General features: G+C 42.1%; 1 protein-coding gene across 9 annotated transcripts in view; it reads right to left on the minus strand.

Annotated features, from left to right (window-relative positions):
* LOC135540224 (forkhead box protein P1-B-like) overlaps window positions 1–23346 on the minus strand; it is a 246857-nt gene that overhangs the window by 211501 nt on the left and 12010 nt on the right. For all 9 annotated transcript variants that reach the window (XM_064966720.1, XM_064966719.1, XM_064966721.1 and 6 more), the window contains exon 2: window positions 2281–2379. The gene's annotated coding sequence lies outside the window, so the exon portion shown is untranslated. The remainder of the gene's footprint in view (window positions 1–2280; window positions 2380–23346) is intronic.

Genomic DNA, 23346 nt, shown 5'->3' on the forward strand with positions numbered 1-23346 from the left:
TCCATGCATACAGTTGAAGTCGGAAGTTTACATGCACTTAGATTGGAGACATCAAAACTCGTTTTTCAACCACTCCACAAATTTCTTGTTAACAAACTATAGTTTTAGCAAGTCGGTTAGGACATCTACTGTGTGCATGACACAAGTAATTTTTCCAACAACTGTTTACAGACAGATTATTTCACTTATAATTTACAGTATCACAATTCCAATGGGTCAGAAGGTTACATACACTAACTCGACTGTGCCTTTAAACAGCTTGGAAAATTCAAGAAAATGATGTCATGGCTTTAGAAGCTTCTGATAGGCCACTTGACATTATTTGAGTCAATTAGAGGTGTACCTGTGGATGTATTTCAAGGCCTACCTTCAAACTCAGAGCCTCTTTGCTTGATATCATGGGAAAATCAAATGAAATCTGCCAAGACCTCAGAAACAATAGTACGCAAGTATAAACACCATGGGACCACGCAGCCGTCACACTGCTCAGGAAGGAGATGCGTTCTGTCTCCTAGAGATGAACGTACTTTGGTGCAAAAAGGGCAACTCAATCCCAGAAGAACAGCAAAGGACCTGTGAAGATGCTGGAGGAAACAGGTACAAAAGTATCTATATCCACAGTAAAATGAGTCCTATATCAACATAACCTGAAAGGCCACTCAGCAAGGAAGAAGTCACTGCTCCAAAATCACCATAAAAAATACAGACTACGGTTTGCAACTGCACATGGGGACAAAGATTATACTTTTTGGAGAAATGTCCTCTGTTCTGATGAAACAAAAATAGAACTGTTAGGTCATAATGACCATTGTTATTTTTGGAGGAAAAAGGGGAGGCTTGCAAGCCGAAGAACACCATCCAAACCGTAAAGCACAGGGGTGGCAGCATCATGTTGTGGGGGTGCTTTGCTGCAGGAGGGACTGGTGCACTTCACAAAATAGATGGCATCATGAGGTAGGAAAATATGTGGATATATTGAAGCAACATCTCAGGATATCAGTCAGGAAGTTAAAGCTTGGTTGCAAATATGTCACACCCTGACCGTAGAGTGCCTTTTTATTGTCTATTTGGGTGGGCAATCAATGTTTTCCATTTCTTTGTTGACCGGGTATGGTTCCCAATTAGAGGCAGCTGTCTATCGTTGTCTCTGATTGGAGATCATGCTTAGGCAGCCTTTCCCACCTGTAGTTTGTGGGATCTTGTTTTGGTACTGTGCTGTTTAGCAATACTGAACTTTACGTTTCGTTTGTATTTTGTTGTTTTTTCGGTGTTCATAAAGAAAGATGTACGCCCTACCACGCTGCGCCTTGCGCCTCCGATCCTTCCTTCAACGAGCATGACAAAATGGGTCTTCCAAATGGTCAATGACCCCAAGCATACTTCCAAAGTTGTGGCAAAATGGCTTAAGGACAACAAATTCAAGGTATTGGAGTGGCCATCACAAAGCCCTGACCTCAATCCAACAGAAAATCTGTGGGCAGAACTGAAAACGCATGTGCGAGCAAGGAGGCCTACAAACCTGACTCAGTTTCACCAGCTCTGTCAGGAGGAATGGGACAAAATTCACCCAACTTATTTTGGAAAGCTTGTGGAAAGCTACCCAAAACATTTCAGCCAAGTTAAACAATTTAAAGGCAATGCTACCAAATACTAATTGAGTGTATGTAAACTTCTGACCCACTGGGAATGTGATGACAGAAATAAAAGCTGAAATAAATCATTCTCTCTACTATTATTCTGACATTTCACATTCTTAAAATAAAGTGGTCCTAACTGACCTAAAACACAGACTTTTTACTAGGTTTAAATGTCAGGAATTGTGAAAAACTGAGTTTAAATGTATTTGGTGAAGATGCACGTAAATTTCCCACTTCAACTGTAAGTAGTAATATTTTCCCCAATGCATCAAAGTATTCAATTAAAACTTGCTAATTTGAATAAAATAGGAACATCATATTTTCAACAAAGTTCTTGATAAATTTAGCCGACACATTATTTGTAAGACATTCCGATTAGTTGTTTCATTATTCAAAGTCAAAATGCAATTTGGTCAAATAAAATAGTTTTCAATTATTAGCCTGAACAATTTTCATTGTTTCATTGTTCATGAAAATACTTTTGAGTATGTGTTGGTATCTAGTTTAACCTAATTATAATAAGATGCTAATTAGCCTAACAAGTTAAATCTCACTATGCTGCAGTCTTCTAGTTCACAGAGGCAGAGAACATTTGGAATAAAACTGACATCTGAAGTAGTTAAGAGTAAGGAAGTGCATATACCGTGTTCACTTGTGTAGGAAAGACTGGCGTTCCATTCTTCCAATGAAAATTCAGCTCAGGGTCTTCAGAGGCGGGACCATCAGCAGTTCACAGATGACACTGTATTTAGGTATGAGAAGGACAGAAGAGAGGGTTGTCGCTAGTTACCAAACTCATAATTTTGTCTAAACCCTGCCTATTTCTACAATGTATCTTCTTAAAATTAGATTTTAAATCTTAACCTTAACCTTTCTACATTAATTATCCTAACCTGCTGCATTAGTTCTCCTAAACCTGCTATGAAAAGTACATTCTGACAAAAGCTGTATCCCTTCAAGACAAAACTCAGTTCACTTAACCCACATCAACAGGAGTGGCATTATCAGAGGGAAAATTAAACGTGATCAGCTACAACCACACATATTTTACATGTGTTATGACGCACTGATTCCAGTTGTCATCTCCTGGCCTAAATACATAGTCATCTCACTGTTTTCATCTTTACAAAGACAGATTAGTATGACTGATATTTAACACTATCTCACAATTGCATAATGCGGTGATGATGCTGCTGAAGTAAATGTCAGCGTTAACAAAATAACAATGTGTACAACCACAGAAATCTGACTCCCCCGGAACGCTGTATGTTCTCAGTGACATATTGACCTATAAACCTGCACCATTGTGTGTGAGCTCTGTCTGAAAGTAATCTGGATTTTGCAAGGCCATTTTCTGAACACCATTCTGAAAATGCAGTCAGTTCCAAAAATTACAATTATGAACTTGGTCATTGACAGACCTAAAATCAATACCAGATAATATTGGCCTCTTTACATGCTGTACTTGTTGAAGTATTAATTCATAAGACAACAACATGTCTGTCTGTCACTGTGTGTGTGTGCAACTAGCTCTCACAGTTTCACGTCAGAATTCAAAGTTCATTCATGTTTCTCAAACTTTAATTTCTTAAATGTTTAAAGTTAAGTTAAGGCATTAACTCTAAAATCTTAAAGTTAGGCATTAACTAAGAATGGTTAAGGTTTGTGATAGGCTTAAAACAAAAATCTCAAACACAACTTTCTATCGCTGTATTCGACCTTGCAACTTATCCACCATCCCCGTCCACAACACACTAGGCAAAACCTGGCCGGTTTCTATGTAATCTTCAGACATCCTCAGAAATGGATGAACGTTGAATACTGACTTGTATCACGGGTGACCTGGATGTGCGTTCGAGCGTGTGTCGGTCTATCTATATCTTTAGACCTATCTGTTTATGGCATGAGTGTATAATGCATATTGTTTTCCCCATCGGCAGAACAGAAGAAGGAGATCCAGAACCATTATTTGAGCTTGTCTATGAGAGACAGTGCCAAAAGACCAAATATATAACTCTGACACTCTCTCTGTACAGCACTAGTGTGTAGAGGCCCCAAACCATACACAACAAACCCCAGGCCCGCCTCATAATTCATGAGTGTGGAATTTGGCTAACCCCATTAACGCGGCGTTGTTTCCACAGCCAGATCACATTCCTCTGCCCGCCATCAGCCTCTGAACGGCCCCTGATAAGGCCCTTCTGATTACCCGTCTGCATGCCTGTCATTATAGGGCGGCAGGTAGATTAGTGGTTAATAGTGTTGAGCCAGTAACCAAAAGGATACTAGTTTGAAATCTTGAGCAGACTCTGTGAGCAGAAAAATCTGTCGATGTGCCCTTGAGCGAGGCACTTAACCCTAAATTGCTCTGAATAAGAGTGTCTGCTGAATTGTAAATGACTCCCAAAAATATGTTTATCCCAATAGACCGGCTTCACACATCTGAATCTATGGCTGCAGCATGGTGGCTCCACCTTGCTCAGAAAGGAAAGACTTGGGAAAAGAGTACCACCATGCAGAATTTACAGTGGTAAGAGTTGATGAGATCATTCGAAAGAGATTGGATTTATGCATGGTCTCGTATAAGGGATCTGAAGAAAGATTAAAAAAACTTCAATTTTGAAATGAGGTACCCTACTTTTATTTCACTTCGAAAATGAGCACTTAAAAAGTGATGGTTTAGTTTAAAGATGTGCTACTGCTTTCCATCCATAAAATGAAACAAACAACCAAGCCCTGTAAGATACAGTACGATATCTTCACAGTCATTTTCACAGCGGCAACATCAAATAGACAGATACAACAGCTAAGTTATTCTTCAATTGTGGACTTCCACACAGCAGCTGCTAAACACACAACCTTCAGCTTTAGAAACATGTGGTTTTAATCTCTCCTTTTGACCCAAATTAGAGTCCTTGTCAGTTTCAAAAGGAACTCGTAACCAGACACTTTAAAATATACTGAACAAAAATATAAATGCAACATGCAACAATATCAAAGATTTTACTGAGTTTACAGGTCATATGAGGAAATCAGTGAACTGAAATAAATTCATTAGGCCATAATCTATGGATTTCACATGACTGGAAATACAAATATGCATCTGTAGGTACCTGAGGAACAAGGGGCCTCACAATGGGCCTCAGGATCTCATCATGGTATTTTTATGCATTCAAATTGCTATCGATAAAATGCAATTCAGTTTGTTGTCTGTAGCCTATCCTTGCCCATACCATAACCCCACCACCACCATGGGGCACTCTGTTCACAACGTTGACATTAGCAAACCGCTCACCCACACAACGCCATACACATGGTTTGTGGTTGTGCGGCTGGTTGGATGTACTGCCAAATTTGACTAAAACAACGTTGGGAGGTGGTTTATGGTAGAGAAATTAACATTCAATTCTCTGGCAATAGCTCTGGTGGACATTCCTGCAGTCAGCATGCAGTCAGCACAAGGTGCACCTGTGTAATAATCATGTTGTTTAATCAGCTTCTTGATATGCCACACCTGTCAGGTGGATGGATTATCTTGGCCAAAGGAGAAATGCTCACTAACAGGGATGTAAACAAATTTGTGCACAAAATTTGAGATATATCAGCTTTTGTGCATATTTTATTTCAGCTCATGAAACATGGGACCAACACCTTATATGTTGCGTTCATATTTTTGTTCAATGTAGTTTGTTACTTATTTGTGTGTCATGTTTCCAACCGAACTGACAACAAACTTTTGGCAAAGGTCTTTGTTCTACCCAGGTTCATGAAACATCAGACTGGATGGGGACAAGGACAACCTACTCCACCTACTCTACCTCATCAATATCTAATACACAGAGGACACCACAGTCAACGGGATGTCAAATCACACACAAATAAGAAACCCATTGGCAAAATACCAAAACATTATAGATGGGGCCGAATAGCATGTCTTCAATAGCGTTTGGTTGCCTCAGAATGCTGTCTATGTCCAACACAGTCAACAGAGCCTGCAACTCTGAGAGTCATTAGGTAGCTAGCAGGGCTTCATCTGACTGTAGAGACAGAACATTGTGGCTGGATCGGATCAATGGCTTGACCCATTAAGTCACAGCACTCCCAGTACCTCATCTAATAAGAGCCGGGCTTGGGGAGCACCCCTGGCTGACCCATGCTGCTGGGGACAATTATAAGAGAGTGGTCTATCAGCACCGACACCCACTTGCCCAGGCTGCGCAAAGGCAAGAAGGAGATCCACATGATTTAAACTCCTCCCTAAGACAAGGTTAGAGGGTCAACGCCGACATTAACAGGTCAGTGTGTGGCCCACTTGGGAACAATTACTCCCAGACACAACTAAGTGGACACTTGATTGAACACGACGGAGGCAGGGCACACTTCCCACAGATAACAATCCCCAGAGCCATTTAGGATAAAAAGCCGTTGTGATACAGCCTTTATGGGCAAAATTCATCTTCCATTTCCCTTTTAAAAGAATGTGAGCATGTGATAGAAAGCCATTCTCTGGAGGCGATGAGCCTCCGAGCAGTAACATTTCTACCAATGCTAATAGCAGATTATGACACACTGACAAACGCAGAGTTTTGGACTTTTACATTTGGGTCAAGCCAAAAGCCAAAAGGTCTCAAGGCTTCAACCCAAATTATAGATGTTCAAATTGAAACCAATGCAATCCAAATATCTACGTTTAGATGTTTATTTTATTTAGTAGACGCTGTTATCGAGAGCAACTTACAGCTAATGCGTTCATCTTAAGATAGCTAGGCGGGACAACCATATATCTCAGTCATAGTAAGTAAATTTTTCCTCAATTAATTAGCTATCAGTAACGTCAGTGCAAGTAGGGAAAAAAGTCAAGTGCGAGTGTTAGTTCACGAAAGCCAAGGTTTTTGGGCTATTTTAAAGAATTTGGGTTATGTTGTTGAGGCATTAACAGACATGTTCATTAAATGTGTGTAGATCTGCCGTTGTTGCATTGTCTTTTTTTCCCTTTTTTATCTGACCTTTTGACCTACTGACAGTTTGACCCTCCACAATGAGTAAAACTTTTCCCCTCCCTGTACAGCTGGTGTCTTATCCACTAACACTCCCCAGATTTAGGGAGATTAATGTCACAACTCAACAACAAATAGTTTATGCATTTCATCATATTGAGTGGGTTTAACATCTTTTTGTTTTTTTTACAAACAGATGTGTAGGCCAACATCTTGCAGATAAAGAACTGCTCCTGGTAACATACATCTCTGTGTAAAGCGGTCATTCTAGACTTTTCATGCACAAGCATGGCTTATCGATCTACAAACACATGTCCCCAATTTGCATAAGCTGTGTGTTGGTTGAGGTATTGTTTTTTGTACATTGTTTATTTATTTCTCTCTCTCGCTGAAAATCAGTTCCACATTGTCCTCCCTCTGCAGCGGGCTAAAGCAGCTGTTGGCTGTTAGTGGCTGCAGACGACACAATTCACCACTTCTCCAGGAGGAGAAATCGAGTCAGAGTGCACCACAGCTGCAGCTGATGAGAGCCGGTATAAAAGTTTGGCAGACAGAGAGAGGAGATGGAGGATGAGAGAGACAGAAAGTGGGAGAGAGAGTGTGGATGAGAGAGAAAGAGCGAGAGAGAACGTGAGAGAGAGAGAGCGGGAGAAAGCCCAGGCATTGTCTTCCACACTCATGTTCCAGAAATAGAATGGCTTTTTTCATAAGATGGTAGAAAAATCACTTTATCTGACTGAGAGCCCAGTGGACTATCCCATTACAGGCCCATCTTCATCACAGGCACTTCCCCTCTCCACGACAGAGGAGCAGGAGGCCGGGTGAGCAAGAAGTGGAGGATCCAGGAAGCCATGCTTTAGCACAGAGGAAACAATCTGAGGCGGAGGATGTCTACCTTCTATCTCTCTCTCCAGCTCCGCTCATTAACTGGGCTCCTTTCCAATTCGTTTAGGACCCCTGAGATACAACCTTCCCCCAGAATTTACCGAAATGACACAACATTAGCAGATTTGCATATGCAAAACTGTGGAAGCAACAGGATCTCCTGCTCAATTGACCTATTGGTTGTTGTGGCAGCAGAGTTATTCCCGGGGACGATTTTGTAACCAAGTGGGCGTCATGTGAATACCATCTGGGTACCACTTACTTAAAGCTGGCAGAAGTCCCGTGGCAACCAGCCTGGCAATGAGAAGGAAGGGAATAAATTGCATCATTTACTTAACATCCATTTGCCGTTGTGCCCGTTAAAAACCCATGACTAAATAATTTGGTTATTTCGACTGCCAGTTACCGCTGTCGGCCAAATTACGCTGCACATAGGACAAACAGTGCAACTGTCAAAGGGCTGATGAAGGAGGTATCATTGATACATGAAATCACATTTACAGAAAGTGTATTAAAACCCCTCAATCCATTTACTCCAATGAAATGTCCAAGTGTTATGTACAACACACCACCCATAAACAGACAATAAACACATTGTAATTATAATGCCAACTCTTTAATTATGTGGGCCATTTGGGGATGGTCAAAATCACTAATTGTGATGTGAATGGATGGGGGTGGGCACGTAAGAAGATCAAGCCCCAAGCCCAGAGAGAACCATATTCCCTATTCTCATAGCGTGTTAAAAAGCAGACAATTCAATTGGCATGGTTCCAAAGAAGAAGAGTTCCAAACAACCTAAATCAGGAGGGACAAATTTCATGCAAGTCATTTATATGAGCTAAACTAAACTGTAAGAAAGCCTAACACATCTAAGTTTTCACATAATGAAGGATTCAGAGTGACAATAATAACTGGACCCATTATTACCTACGTAACAGGTCAAGGACACAAACATTTCCCCCTTTCTTAGAAAGTCAATATAAAGTCTTTCACAATGCTTAGTGTAATTGACTACTGAGTCGGTATTCAATAAATAAGTTGGTACATCTAACATGTCCAAGCAAGAATGAATGCTTTGAAATATTTTGATATGCAACCTAATCCAGTAATTGTCAAGAATTTTGGGTTGACAATTAGGCTATTTTTGTTATATTTTACTGTCAAAATAGGACTCCAGATTTTTGTTGTTGTTGAATAGAGATACATTTGCGTTCATCTTTATGTGCACTAATTTTATATATAGGCCTAATTCAATTGGTGCTAATTTACCACTTGAGGAAGTTGAAACTCAAAACACATTAGCTAGATAGCTAACTCTAACACCTACTGCTAGCCATGTATTAATCTAACAGTAAATTGAATGTCCTAACATAACTTAGCAATGAGGCCTAGTGCACTCGCGATGGCCGATGCACATTTTGCACGCTCCATATTTCAAAGCCATATCAGATATCTTGACTGCAAAACAGTGTACTCTGAGATCAATAATAATATCCACAGAAAGCTGAGACCCTCCTCTTTTTAATATGGACAACTAGTTGCTTCCAAGTTTTTCACCGCAATTGCATTTTTAAATGTTATAAGATCACGAGGGGAGCACAATGGGGGGGAGTGTGAGAGGCTCGCTCATTACAGAAGCCTGCCAATGTGAAACAGACACTTTTATTACAGCAATCATGACAATGCACTTTACAGTTGAACAAATTTTATCTGCCCAAAAAATAGGACTTTTTGATTGAGGTGACCAGGTAGAATGTGTAGCTTGCACAAGTGCGACCAAATAAATGTTTTACTCACACAGCCAAGTCAAAGGGTCGCAAAATGCAACTAAATGGTTGCAATCTGAAGCCCTGCAGGTGATCTAGACTAATAATGTCAACTCCAGAGGACCAATGGAAGCTTTAACAAGATCCATCTCCAAAAGTTTTACAATGAAATATAGAGAACATACTTGCATCCAAATCACTAACACTGCTAATTAGCCTGTGGAATATTACACTTGATTACTTAACAGATACCTTGCCTCACAGGCCACTAATATAATTGTAAACACATCCATAACAGGAGAAGAATAAAAATACTTTGTGCAATCCATTTTCTGTAAAATATCTACTGTACTGGGAAGTCTATCAAAATGTGAAGTGCATATAACAATGGAGCATACGTACACCCAGTGATGCATCATGTCTTCAGTGGGTGAATCATCCAGCAACAACTACAGTCATGTCAGCCTGGTGACGACCTGTCTCTTTTGTTGAAGTTTTGTTGAATGGTCGGTTAGCACTCTTGAGGTTTACCGCAATAACATCACAACACGTGACTTCAGTTCCAACAGAATGATCTCACATGGTGGAAAAGGAGAGTCAGCTCCAATGCGATTGGTATGATGGGAGGGTGTGGACCTATTTGGCAGACAGATATAAGCCCTGCCAATCAGAGGTGGATACTAATTAACTGATAATGCCCTCAAAGCTGGTGTTTGGAGGATATAATGGCACATGTGTTAGGCCCGTGATAATATATACTGCAAACACCAGCTTTGAGGGCATTATCACGTTTAAACAATGGGTTACCAACATATTCAAATAATGATTGACATATTTTAGGAATTTATTCTGTATCTATGGACATAACCCACTCAATCGTTTAAAATGTTCTATTGTCAAACTGGTTGGCAACGTTCTTATCCCTTGCTTGCTAGCAAGCCAACTATGGCTAACTTACAGTAACGTCAAACAGTGCAGCCAGAACAACAACAAAGTAGCTGCATTTGCATTTTTAAGCAATTTTCTAGTGACATTTATTTGGATACATCCATAACAACGAGCTAATGAGGTGCAATTTCACCTGGTATAGAAAATGTGCTCTCTCGTCAGGACACTGTTGTTAAGAGGAGCTAGCCAACAACACAGCAAACACAATCACTTCAAACTGAATCTGGAAAGACTGCAAACTAGCTGCACTTTGTTTTCATTTGACCAATTTTCTATTGATATTTCTTTGTATAGTATATCCACAAAAATGATGCTGAATCATGAGTTCGACTGGCTGAGAAAAGCTGCATGCCTGTCTGTCTCATCCCGACTCCCGACACGTTCATTACTGTGCGACAGCTGGATCGAAATTATACAAATCTCCGCTGTTGAAAACTAAATGTTAGTCTAAAAGCAATGTGAGATAATGACTGGATGCTTTTTATAGTGGAGATCAAGTTTAGAAATTGCTTGGCTGGGCTGATGAGACAGTGGATTGCGCAGTCAGATGGAACAGAGTAAATAGGTATTTTAACATCATACATTTAGCTGGTGGTAACTTGTGGAATAGACACCTGCTGGAATGCAGTTTCAACCAATCGGCATTTAGGATTAGACCCAACCGTTGTATAAACAAACATAAACAACAGCAATGTATTGGCTACAGAAAGAGTGTAAACTCATTTAGTAGCTAAACAGGTTCCAACAATCAATCTCACCAAGGGATCATATATGTGGTCGGCCCTTTGCTCAACTCCACTTTGAAGAATGACTGCAAACAAAAAGGTCAAATTCCCTGATCCCCCATTTTTAATGAACCTGTCCATGTGAGGTTCATCCGCAACCTTATTGTGTTCCACTAGGTCTTTTATGTGAGATCGGCCGCTATAGAGGGAAAAGAGGAGAGGACAGGCGAGATAGAGTGAAATATTGTGAGGGATACTAATCTAACATCCATCTCATATTCTAATGTATCCATTGTGCTCTAAAAATAGGCTACTCATCTATTCATTTTATGAGGCATTTACAAAAAAGATGACACTGCAAGAGGTTCACATTGTGATTAAAACTCTTTGAATTAGACCTTCAATCATCACTTACAATTGTGTATAAAGTACACAGAAATGCACTTCCGATGCCTAATCCGATTGGACTCTATAATATTATTGAAAAGATTGATTTACTAATTTCTAACAATGGTGCTCGCCGTTAAATTGAGAAATTGATTAGTCAACATGTTGAAAGCGTGTATATCATGCTCTCATTCACAAATCACAACATGAAAATGGTTTTGGAATAATGTCCAATAACTCACAAGCTTATTTCTCCATCCACAACAAATACATTTTCAACTTTACTGTAGGCCTGTTAGTAAACACAAAGGCAAAACTAGAAATTCTCCCAGTGAGTTTGATGCTCTGCAACTGGATAATAACTGTACTGACCCCATTTAGTTGAGTGGTCGATTGTTTGGTCAATAGGCTGTTGGTCAACCGAGATGTCTTTAGTCGAGCAGTAGCAAAAAATGAGAATACTTTAATGGTGTACAAGACAAATGTTTGATTTGCGCCTGTCTGGGTGGACATGGAGATTGCACAGTCCATAACTAAGACGTGCTACTGAAATTGCATATGGTTCACAGGAGGTTGGTGGAATCAGTGGAAGGGTATGAAATACAACAAACAAATGGTTTCCAGGTGTTCGATACCCTTCCATTTGCTCCGTTACAGCAATTATCATGAGCCGCTCCTCCCCTCAGCAGCCTCCACAGATATGGTTACATTATGGAAGAACAATGGTGCAACACTAATAAAAAGTATGTTATTTTACAACAAATACGCTTTCTCCTGTGTTGGATAGTGGTCGCAATCGGCGGTTCTGAAACATCAGTGCGCTGTTGAATTAGCATCTTTTCCTAGACCATGAAACTCAACCAGCATACTGTGCCTTACAAAAGTATTCATCCCCCAAGGTGTTTTTCCTATTTTGTTGCATTACAACCTGTAATTTGAATGGATTTTTGTTTGGATTTCGTGTAATGGACAAAATAGTGAAATGATAGTGAAATGAAAAAAATATACTTTTTTCAAAAATAAAAAATCTGTATGTTTTCACCCCCTTTGCTATGAAGCCCCTAAATAAGATCTGGTGCAACCCAATTACCTTCAGAAGTCACATAAATAGTTAAATAAAGTCCACCTGTGTGCAATCAAAGTGTCACATGATCTGTCACATGATCTGAGTATATATATGCCTGTTCTGAAAGGCCCCAGAGTCTGCAACACCACAAAGCAAGGGGCACCACCAAGCAAGCGGCACCATGAAGACCAAGGAGCTCTTAAAACAGGTCAGGGACAAAGTTGTGGAGAAGTACAAATAAGGGTTGAGTTATTAAAAAATATCAGAAACTTTGAACATCCCACGGAGCACCATTAAAACCATTATTAAAAATGGAAAGAATATGGCACCACAACAAACCTGCCAAGAGAGGGACGCCCACCAAAACTCACGGACCAGTCAAGGAGGGCATAAATCAGAGGCAACAAAGAGACCAAAGATAACCCTTCTCACCCCCCCCCCCCCCCTTAAATGACTTAGATGCACTATTGTAAAGTGGCTGTTCCACTGGATGTCAGAAGGTGAATTCACCAATTTGTAAGTCGCTCTGGATAAGAGCGTCTGCTAAATGACTTAAATGTAAATGTAAAATAACCCTGAAGGAGCTGCAAAACTCCACAGCGGAGATTGGAGTATCTGTCCATAGGACCAGTTTAAGCCGTACACTCCACAGAGCTGGGCTTTATGGATGAGTGTCCAGAAAAAAAGCCATTGCTTAAAGTAAAAAATAAGCAAACACATTTGGTGTTTGCCAAAAGGCATGTGGTAGAGTCCCCAAACATAGAGTTTTTTGCCCATCAAGGAAAACACTATGTCTGGCGTAAACCCAACACCTCTCATCCCCCCGAGATCACTATCCCCAAAGTGAAGCATGGTGGTGGCAGCATCATGCTGTGGGGATGTTTTTCATCGACAGGGACTGGAAAAATGATCAGAAATTAATGAATGATGGATGGAGCTAAATACAGGGAAATTCTTGAGGGAAACCTGTTTCAGATTTCCAGAGATTTGAGACTGGTATGGAGGTTCACTTTCCAGCAGGACAATGACCCTAAGCATACTGCTAAAGCAACACTTGTGTGGTGGGGAGACATTTAAATGTCTTGGAATGGCCTAGTCAAAGCCCAAACCTCAATCCAATTGAGAATTTGTGGTATGACTCAAAGATTGCTGTACACCAGCGGAACCCATCCAACTTGATGGAGCTGGAGCAGTTTTGCCTTGAAGAATGGGCAAAAATCCCAGTGGCTAGATGTGCCAAGCTTATAGAGACATACCTCAAGAGACATGCTGATGTAATTGTTGCAAAAGGTGGCTCTACAAAGTAATGACTTTGGGGGGGGGTGAATAGTTATGCATGCTCAAGTTCTGTTTTTGTCATATTTCTTGTTTGTTTCACAATTAAAAATATTTTGCATCTTCAAAGTGGTAGGCATGTTGTGTAAATCAAATGATACAACCCCCAAAAATCCATTTTAATTCCAGGTTGTAAGGCAAACAAATGGGGAAAATGCCAAGGGGCGTGAATACTTTCGCAAGCCATTGTATTGGTGTTGAGCACAATGTGGCAGAGGCAGCAGCAGAGTTAGGAGACAGCACACAGCCCTAATTGTCTAAGAAAGGAGGAGAAAGGAGAGAAAGGAAAGAGGAGAAAGGAAACCCCAACTTAATTAAGTTTATAATCAACAGCCTAACTGTTAAATGTGTCTGGCTTTATAAATCATACAAATATATCTACAGTAATAAGACAGATCCTGCTTTTGTTTGAGTGTTTGTTTAATAATAGCCTACAGATTCCATGCCTCAGCCTCAGGCAACCACAACATGTTGGATAAAAATGTACAGTTCAAAGATTGGGGTCACTTAGAAATGTCCTTGTTTTTGAAAAAAAAAAAAATAGCCCATTAACATAGCATCAAATTGATCAGAAATACAGTGTAGACATTGTTAATGTTGCAAATTACTATTGTAGCTGAAAACAGCAGTTTGTTACGGATTATCTACTGTACATAGACATACAGAGGCCAATTATCAGCAACCATCACTCCTGTGTTCCAATGGCATGTTGTGTTAGCTTATCCAAGTTTATCATTTTAAAAGGCTATTTGATAAACGGACCAAGCAGCGTGGCCGAGAGGAGCAGCGTTTTCTGGAGGAATGGACATGGGAGGAGATCTTGGAAGGCAAGGGACCTTGGGCAAAGGCTGGAGAGTATCGGCGTCCAAGGGAGGAGATAGAGGCGGAGAAAGCAGAGCGGCGACAGTACGAGGAGTTGGCACAGCGGAGCAGGATCGAGAGGCAGCCCTCAAAAAAAAAATCAGGTTGGAGACCTGAGCCAACTCCTCGTGCTTACCGTAGGGAGCGTGGTACTGGTCAGGCACCGTGTTATGCGGTGGAGCACACGGGGTCTTCAGTGCGCAATCATAGCCTGGTGCGCTATATTCCAGCTCCCCGCATCGGCGGGGCTAGAGTGGGTATCCAGCCAGGACGGATGGTGCCGGCTCAGCACATCTGGCCACCAGTGCGTCTCTACGGCCCAGAATATCCTGCGCCGGCTCTGCGCACTGTGTCTCCGGTGCGCCTGCACAGCCCAGTGCGTCCTGTGCTAGCTGGTAACCATCCAGCCAGGACGGGTTGTGCCGGTTCTAGGTTCTACGCTCGAGACCTCCAGTGCACCTCCACAGCCCAGTGTATCCGGTGCCTGCTCCAAGAACCAAGCCTCCAGTATGTCTCCCCAGCCTGGTGAGTCCTGTGCCTGCTCCCAGAACCAGGCCTCCTGTATGTCTCCCCAGCCTGGTAAGCCCTGTAGCAGCTCCACACACCAGGCTGCCTATACGTCTCCTCACTCCAGTGATGATCCATGGCACGAAGCCTCCAGGGATGATCCATGGCACGAATCCTCCAGTGATGATCCATGGCATGAAGCCTCCAGTGATTATCCATGGCCCGAAGCCTCCAGTGATGATCCAAGGCACAACGCCTCCAGTGATGATCCATGGCACGAAGCCTCCAGTGATGATCTATGGCAGGGGGCCTGCAGTGAGGATCCATGGCACAAAGCCTCCAGCGTTGATCCGCAGTCCAGAGCCTCCAGCGACGGCCTCCAGTCCGGAGCCTCCAGCGAAGGTCTCCAGTCCGGAGCCTCCAGCGACGGTCTCCAGTCCGGAGCCTCCAGCAACGGTCTCCAGTCCGGTGCCTCTAGCGATGGTCTCCAGTCCGGAGCCTCCAGCGACGAGAGTCCCCAGTCCGGGGACTGCAGCGAGGGTCCCGAGCCCGGGGCCTGCAACGAGGGTCCCCAGTCCGGGGCCTGCAGTGAGGGTCCCCAGTCCGGAGCCTGCAGTGAGGGTCCCCAGTCCGTGGCCTGTAGCGAGGGTCCCCAATCCAGTGCCTGCGGAGAAGGTCCCCCGTCTGGGGTCGGCGATGAGGGTCACCGCACCAGAGGTGCCAGAGGTGGAGCGGGGTCTGCATCCCGCACCTGAGCCGCCAACGAAATAGATGCCCACCCGGACCCTCCCCTATAGGTCCAGGTTTGCGGCCGTAAGTCCACACCTTTGGGGGGAGTACTGTCACGCCCTGACCTTAGAGAGCCGTTTTGATGTGAGGTGGGCATTCTATGTTTTGTATTTCTGCGTGTTTGGCCGAGTGTGGTTCCCAATCAGAGGCAGCTTTCTATTGTTGTCTCTGATTGGGAATCATACTTAGGAAGCCTGTTTTGCCACCTTAGTTGTGGGTAGTTGTCTTTGTTAGTGGCCTGTATAGCCCTGGTAAGCTGCACGTTTGTTTTTTGGTGTTTCTTGTTTTGTTGGCGACATTCTTAATAAAGGATAATGTACGCTCACCACGTTGCACCTTGGTCCGGTCATTTCCCTGACGACGATTGTGACACCCCATATATATACAGTGCCTTGCGAAAGTATTCGGCCATTTGCCACATTTCAGGCTTCAAACATAAAGATTTAAACTGTATTTTTTTGTGAAGAATCAACAACAAGTGGGACAAAATCATGAAGTGGAACGACATTTATTGGATATTTCAAACTTTTTAACAAATCAAAAACTGAAAAATTGGGCGTGCAAAATTATTCAGCCCCTTTACTTTCAGTGCAGCAAACTCTCTCCAGAAGTTCAGTGAGGATCTCTGAATGATCCAATGTTGACCTAAATGACTAATGATGATAAATAGAATCCACCTGTGTGTAATCAAGTCTCCGTATAAATGCACCTGCACTGTGATAGTCTCAGAGGTCCGTTAAAAGCGCAGAGAGCATCATGAAGAACAAGGAACACACCAGGCAGGTCCGAGATACTGTTGTGAAGAAGTTTAAAGCCGGATTTGGATGCAAAAAGATTTCCCAAGCTTTAAACATCCCAAGGAGCACTGTGCAAGCGATAATATTGAAATGGAAGGAGTATCAGACCACTGCAAATCTACCAAGACCTGGCCGTCCCTCTAAACTTTCAGCTCATACAAGGAGAAGACTGATCAGAGATGCTGCCAAGAGTCCCATGATCAATCTGGATGAACTGCAGAGATCTACAGCTGAGGTGGGAGACTCTGTCCATAGGACAACAATCAGTCGTATATTGCACAAATCTGGCCTTTATGGAAGAGTGGCAAGAAGAAAGCCATTTCTTAAAGATATCCATAAAAAGTGTCGTTTAAAGTTTGCCACAGGCCACCTGGGAGACACACCAAACATGTGGAAGAAGGTGCTCTGGTCAGATGAAACCAAAATTGAACTTTTTGGCAACAATGCATAACGTTATGTTTGGCGTAAAAGCAACACAGCTCATCAACCACAACACACCATCCCCACTGTCAAACATGGTGGTGGCAGCATCATGGTTTGGGCCTGCTTTTCTTCAGCAGGGACAGGGAAGATGGTTAAAATTGATGGGAAGATGGATGGAGCCAAATACAGGACCATTCTAGAAGAAAACCTGATGGAGTCTGCAAAAGACCTGAGACTGGGACGGAGATTTGTCTTCCAACAAGACAATGATCCAAAACAAAGCAAAATCTACAATGGAATGGTTCAAAAATAAACATATCCAGGTGTTAGAATGGCCAAGTCAAATTCCAGACCTGAATCCAATCGAGAATCTGTGGAAAGAACTGAAAACTGCTGTTCACAAATGCTCTCCATTCAACCTCACTGAGCTCGAGCTGTTTTGCAAGGAGGAATGGGAAAAAATGTCAGTCTCTCGATGTGCAAAACTGATAGAGACATACCCCAAGCGACTTACAGCTGTAATCGCAGCAAAAGGTGGCGCTACAAAGTATTAACTTAAGGGGGCTGAATAATTTTGTACGCCCAATTTTTCAGTTTTTGATTTGTTAAAAAAGTTTGAAATATCCAATAAATGTCGTTCCACTTCATGATTGTGTCCCACTTGTTGTTGATTCTTCACAAAAAAATACAGTTTTATATCTTTATGTTTGAAGCCTGAAATGTGGCAAAAGGTCGCAAAGTTCAAGGGGGCCGAATACTTTCGCAAGGCACTGTATATATATATATATATATATATATATATATATATATATATATATATATTTATATATATACTGTATATATATATATATATATATATATATATATATATATATATATATATATATATATACATATATAAACATTCTATTGATTGCAAGATTTGTATAATCATTTAAATTGAAAACCTCAGTTTTGAATCCAGTGTTGTTTAATGTATCAGTTCATAAACCATGTGCCATTGAATCGGTACATCAAAAATCTCTTCCCATCTATTTTGAAATCTATACGGCACACCTGTCAATGTTCTCATCCTTAAATGAAACTGGTATACTTTTTTATTTATCACAATTTTCTTTAGCCAATTTTGGTCTTTAATGCAGAGCTGACAGACAAGTTCCTTACTTTCTCCCCCTTCCACTTGCCTCTTCTTTTTTTTGCAGTAATGCTGCAATTAGTTAGTTATGATTTTGAGTAGAGCAGACGTTTCCATATATTTTTATTAGCTGCATGTGTAAAATAACTCCATCAGTCTTATTTATGATATCATTTACAAATAATTTACTATATTTTATCTAAAATTATTTTGTATATATATTTGAGTTGAACCATCACATTTGTTGCAATACTTGTTATTTTCCAGTGAATTACACTGAAATTGCAACAAGCTTTCTATGGCTTGTTTTAAAAATAGCAATATTTTGGAGATTATTTCATTAGCAAATAACCGAAAGCGAGAGGTTGTAATATGAATAAAGATAAAAAGGCCATTCTTGATCATGGTGTGAGACATCCTTAGTAATCTGCTAGAGAACCAGTTCTGATTTAAATATAACTTTTGAATGGCTGAAGCCTTTCGTGAGAGTTATAATGCTTTAATATTGAATACTTTCTGCCCTCGAAATTCATATTCATTATAATAACTAGGCCCATTTAATTCCAAATCAAATTGAATATTTTATTCTCATATAATTTTTAAAAAAACAAGTCACTCGGTGTAGGCAAGGCCATAAGCAAAGAGGTCAACTGGGATATGACTAAGAGTTAATAGGGGGGATTTTTCCACAAATAGACAGGTATTTTCCTTTCCACGGTAGCAAGATCTAACTGTCTATAAAAATGTATTGTAATGAGATAATTACTTTCTTTCGGGATATGAAAACCAAGTATTAGTGATGAACGACATGGTAATGTAAAAGTTACATTTTTTGTGATCCAATACATAATATACTTATCATAATTTGGTTGTATTCCAGAGAGATTATCTAGATCATCTATGAGGCTGTGGAAGCATCCAAATTGTGTATTTAAAAGAAAACATGAACCATCAGCATACAACTATTGTTGGATCTGATTTTAATTGCTTACATTTTAATGACCAAAATAAATAGATGACGAAAAAAGTGGAAAACCTTGTTTTACTCCTCTTGACATTTAAAAAAAGTAGCAATTATTTACTATTTTACAGCTAGGGTTACTACGCATAACTTTATCCGATTTTAAAAGAGATTCTCAAAAATGGAAATATTCCAGGCATTTATATATAAATTCCAGTCGTACTTCATCAAAAGCCTTTTCAAAGTCTGATTGTTCTATTGCTAGTGTTGTTTACATTGTTCCAAATGGTCAGAAAAGTTATGTTGTAATCTAACAGCACCTGTTGGCACACACAATATGCACGAAGCGCTTGCGCCTTACCTTCTATTTCTTGATCTCCAGTATTTTCCACAACAATTCAAATTTATTCCACACATCTGGCTTCCACTCTAAACAGCCAGTAAACATTCCCCTGTTTTGAGTTTGTCACTACCTCTATATCCATTTTGCTGTCACATGTTAGGAGTTTGTTAAAAACCAATTTATTGATGTGATTATGATATACACTGCTCAAAAAAATAAAGGGAACACTAAAATAACACATCCTAGATCTGAATGAATGAAATGTTCTTATTAAATACTTTTTTCTTTACATAGTTGAATGTGCTGACAACAAAATCACACAAAAATGATCAATGGAAATCAAATGTATCAGCCCATGGAGGTCTGGATTTGGAGTCACACTCAAAATTAAAGTGGAAAACCACACTACAGGCTGATCCAACTTTGATGTAATGTCCTTAAAACAAGTCAAAATGAGGCTCAGTAGTGTGTGTGGCTTCCACATGCCTGTATGACCTCCCTACAATGCCTGGGCATGCTCCTGATGAGGTGGCAGATGGTCTCCTGAGGGATCTCCTCCCAGTCCTGCACTAAAGTATCCGCCAACTCCTGGACAGTCTGTTGTGCAACGTGGCGTTGGTGGATGAAGCGAGACATGATGTCCCAAATGTGCTCAATTGGATTCAGGTCTGGGGAACGGGCAGGCCAGTCCATAGCATCAATGCCTTCCTCTTGCAGGAACTGCTGACACACTCCAGCCACATGAGGTCTAGCATTGTCTTGCATTAGGAGGAACCCAGGGCCAACCGCACCAGCATATGGTCTCACAAGGGGTCTGAGGATCTCATCTCGGTACCTAATGGCAGTCAGGCTACCTCTGGCGAGCACATGGAGGGCTGTGCGGCCCCCCAAAGAAATGCCACCCCACACCATGACTGACCCACCGCCAAACCGGTCATGCTGGAGGATGTTACAAGCAGCAGAACGTTCTCCATGGCGTCTCCAGACTCTGTCACATCTGTCACATGTGCTCAGTGTGAACCTGCTTTCATCTGTGAAGAGCACAGGGCGCCAGTGGTGAATTTGCCAATCTTGGTGTTCTCTGGCAAATGCCAAACGTCCTGGACGGTGTTGGGCTGTAAGCACAACCCCCACCTGTGGACGTCGGGCCCTCATACCACCCTCATGGAATCTGTTTCTGACCGTTTGAGCAGACACATGCACATTTGTGGCCTGCTGGAGGTCATTTTGCAGGGCTCTGGCAGTGCTCCTCCTGCTCCTCCTTGCACAAAGGCGGAGGTAGAGGTCCTGCTGCTGGGTTGTTGCCCTCCTGCGGACTCCTCCACATCTCCTGATGTACTGGCCTGTCTCCTGGTAACGCCTCCATGCTCTGGACACTACGCTGACAGACACAGGAAACCTTCTTGCCACAGCTCGCATTGATGTGCCATCCTGGATGAGCTGCACTACCTGAGCCACTTGTGTTGGTTGTAGACTCTCATGCTACCACTAGTGTGAAAGCACTGCCAGCATTCAAAAGTGACCAAAACATCAGCCAGGAAGCATAGGAACTGAGAAGTGGTCTGTGGTCACCACCTGCAGAAGCAATCCTTTATTGGGGGTGTCTTGCTAATTGCCTATAATTTCCACCTGTTGTCTATTCCACTTGCACAACAGCATGTGAAATTTATTGTCAATCAGTGTTGATTCCTAAGTGGACAGTTTGATTTCACATAAGTGTGATTGACTTGGAGTTACATTGTGTTGTTTAAGTGTTCCCTTTATTTTTTTGAGCAGTGTACTATAAGTCAGACCCTATTGGTCACGTGCATGTGATGCATACATGTGTCACGTAAGGAGAGCAAGTGTTGAGGGAATAGGGAATTTTTTCCTAAACAAATGAGGGATTTCGGTACAGAACTTTTCAGTCAGAAATGACAGAAATTATGTTGTAGCTTCAGCAACATGGACAGCACATTAAACACTGTTGAAGTTCAGTGGTGGTGACTGCAGCAGGGAGGAGAGAGAGACAACACTATAAACACTGTTGAAGTTCAGTGGTGGTGACTGCAGCAGGGAGGAGAGAGAGACAACACTATAAACACTGTTGAAGTTCTGTGGGGGTGACTGCAGCAGGGAGGAGAGGGAGACAACACTATAAACACTGTTGAAGTTCTGTGGGGGTGACTGCAGCAGGGAGGAGAGGGAGACAACACTATAAACACTGTTGAAGTTCTGTGGTGGTGACTGCAGCAGGGAGGAGAGGGAGACAACACTATAAACACTGTTGAAGTTCAGTGGTGGTGACTGCAGCAGGGAGGAGAGAGAGACAACACTATAAACACTGTTGAAGTTCTGTGGTGGTGACTGCAGCAGGGAGGAGAGAGAGACAACACTATAAACACTGTTGATGTTCTGTGGTGGTGACTGCAGCAGGGAGGAGAGGGAGACAACACTATTAACACTGATGTTCTGTGGTGGTGACTGCAGCAGGGAGGAGAGGGAGACAACACTATTAACACTGATGTTCTGTGGTGGTGACTGCAGCAGGGAGGAGAGGGAGACAACACTATTAACACTGTTGAAGTTCTGTGGTGGTGACTGCAGCAGGGAGGAGAGGGAGACAACACTATAAACACTGTTGAAGTTCTGTGGTGGTGACTGCAGCAGGGAGGAGAGGGAGACAACACTATAAACACTGTTGAAGTTCTGTGGTGGTGACTGCAGCAGGGAGGAGAGAGAGACAACACTATAAACACTGTTGAAGTTCAGTGGTGGTGACTGCAGCAGGGAGGAGAGGGAGACAACACTATAAACACTGTTGAAGTTCTGTGGTGGTGACTGCAGTAGGGAGGAGAGGGAGACAACACTATAAACACTGTTGAAGTTCTGTGGTGGTGACTGCAGCAGGGAGGAGAGGGAGACAACACTTTAAACACTGATGATGTTCTGTGGTGGTGACTGCAGCAGGGAGGAGAGGGAGACAACACTATAAACACTGTTGAAGTTCTGTGGTGGTGACTGCAGTAGGGAGGAGAGGGAGACAACACTATAAACACTGTTGAAGTTCTGTGGTGGTGACTGCAGCAGGGAGGAGAGGGAGACAACACTATAAACACTGTTGAAGTTCTGTGGTGGTGACTGCAGTAGGGAGGAGAGGGAGACAACACTATAAACACTGTTGAAGTTCTGTGGTGGTGACTGCAGCAGGGAGGAGAGGGAGACAACACTATAAACACTGTTGAAGTTCTGTGGTGACTGCAGCAGGGAGGACAGGCAGACAACACTATAAACACTGTTGAAGTTCTGTGGTGGTGACTGCAGCAGGGAGGAGAGGGAGACAACACTATAAACACTGTTGAAGTTCTGTGGTGACTGCAGCAGGGAGGAGAGGGAGACAACACTATAAACACTGTTGAAGTTCTGTGGTGGTGACTCCAGCAGGGAGGAGAGGGAGACAACACTATTAACACTGTTGAAGTTCTATGGTGGTGACTGCAGCAGGGAGGAGAGGGAGACAACACTATAAACACTGTCACTCGCTGTCATTTTTTTTAACACAGCCCAGCAAGTCTGAGCACAATCAAATCAATTGCGGTCAGCCTTCTTCTAGTCATTTGTGTGTATTAATTATTTAATCAAACAGTGTTCCTAAAGTATCAGACAAGCTCAGTGCATATAGTTGATTTGATTAAAACACATAGGCACATCTACAGTAAGTGCCTTTGAACAGGGTATGGTAGTAGGTGCCAGTTGCACCGGTTTCCTGTGTGAATCAAACATAGTCCATCACCCAAAGGGC

This window comes from Oncorhynchus masou, chromosome 5 (genome assembly GCF_036934945.1).
Source record: "Oncorhynchus masou masou isolate Uvic2021 chromosome 5, UVic_Omas_1.1, whole genome shotgun sequence".
NCBI lineage: Eukaryota > Metazoa > Chordata > Actinopteri > Salmoniformes > Salmonidae > Oncorhynchus > Oncorhynchus masou.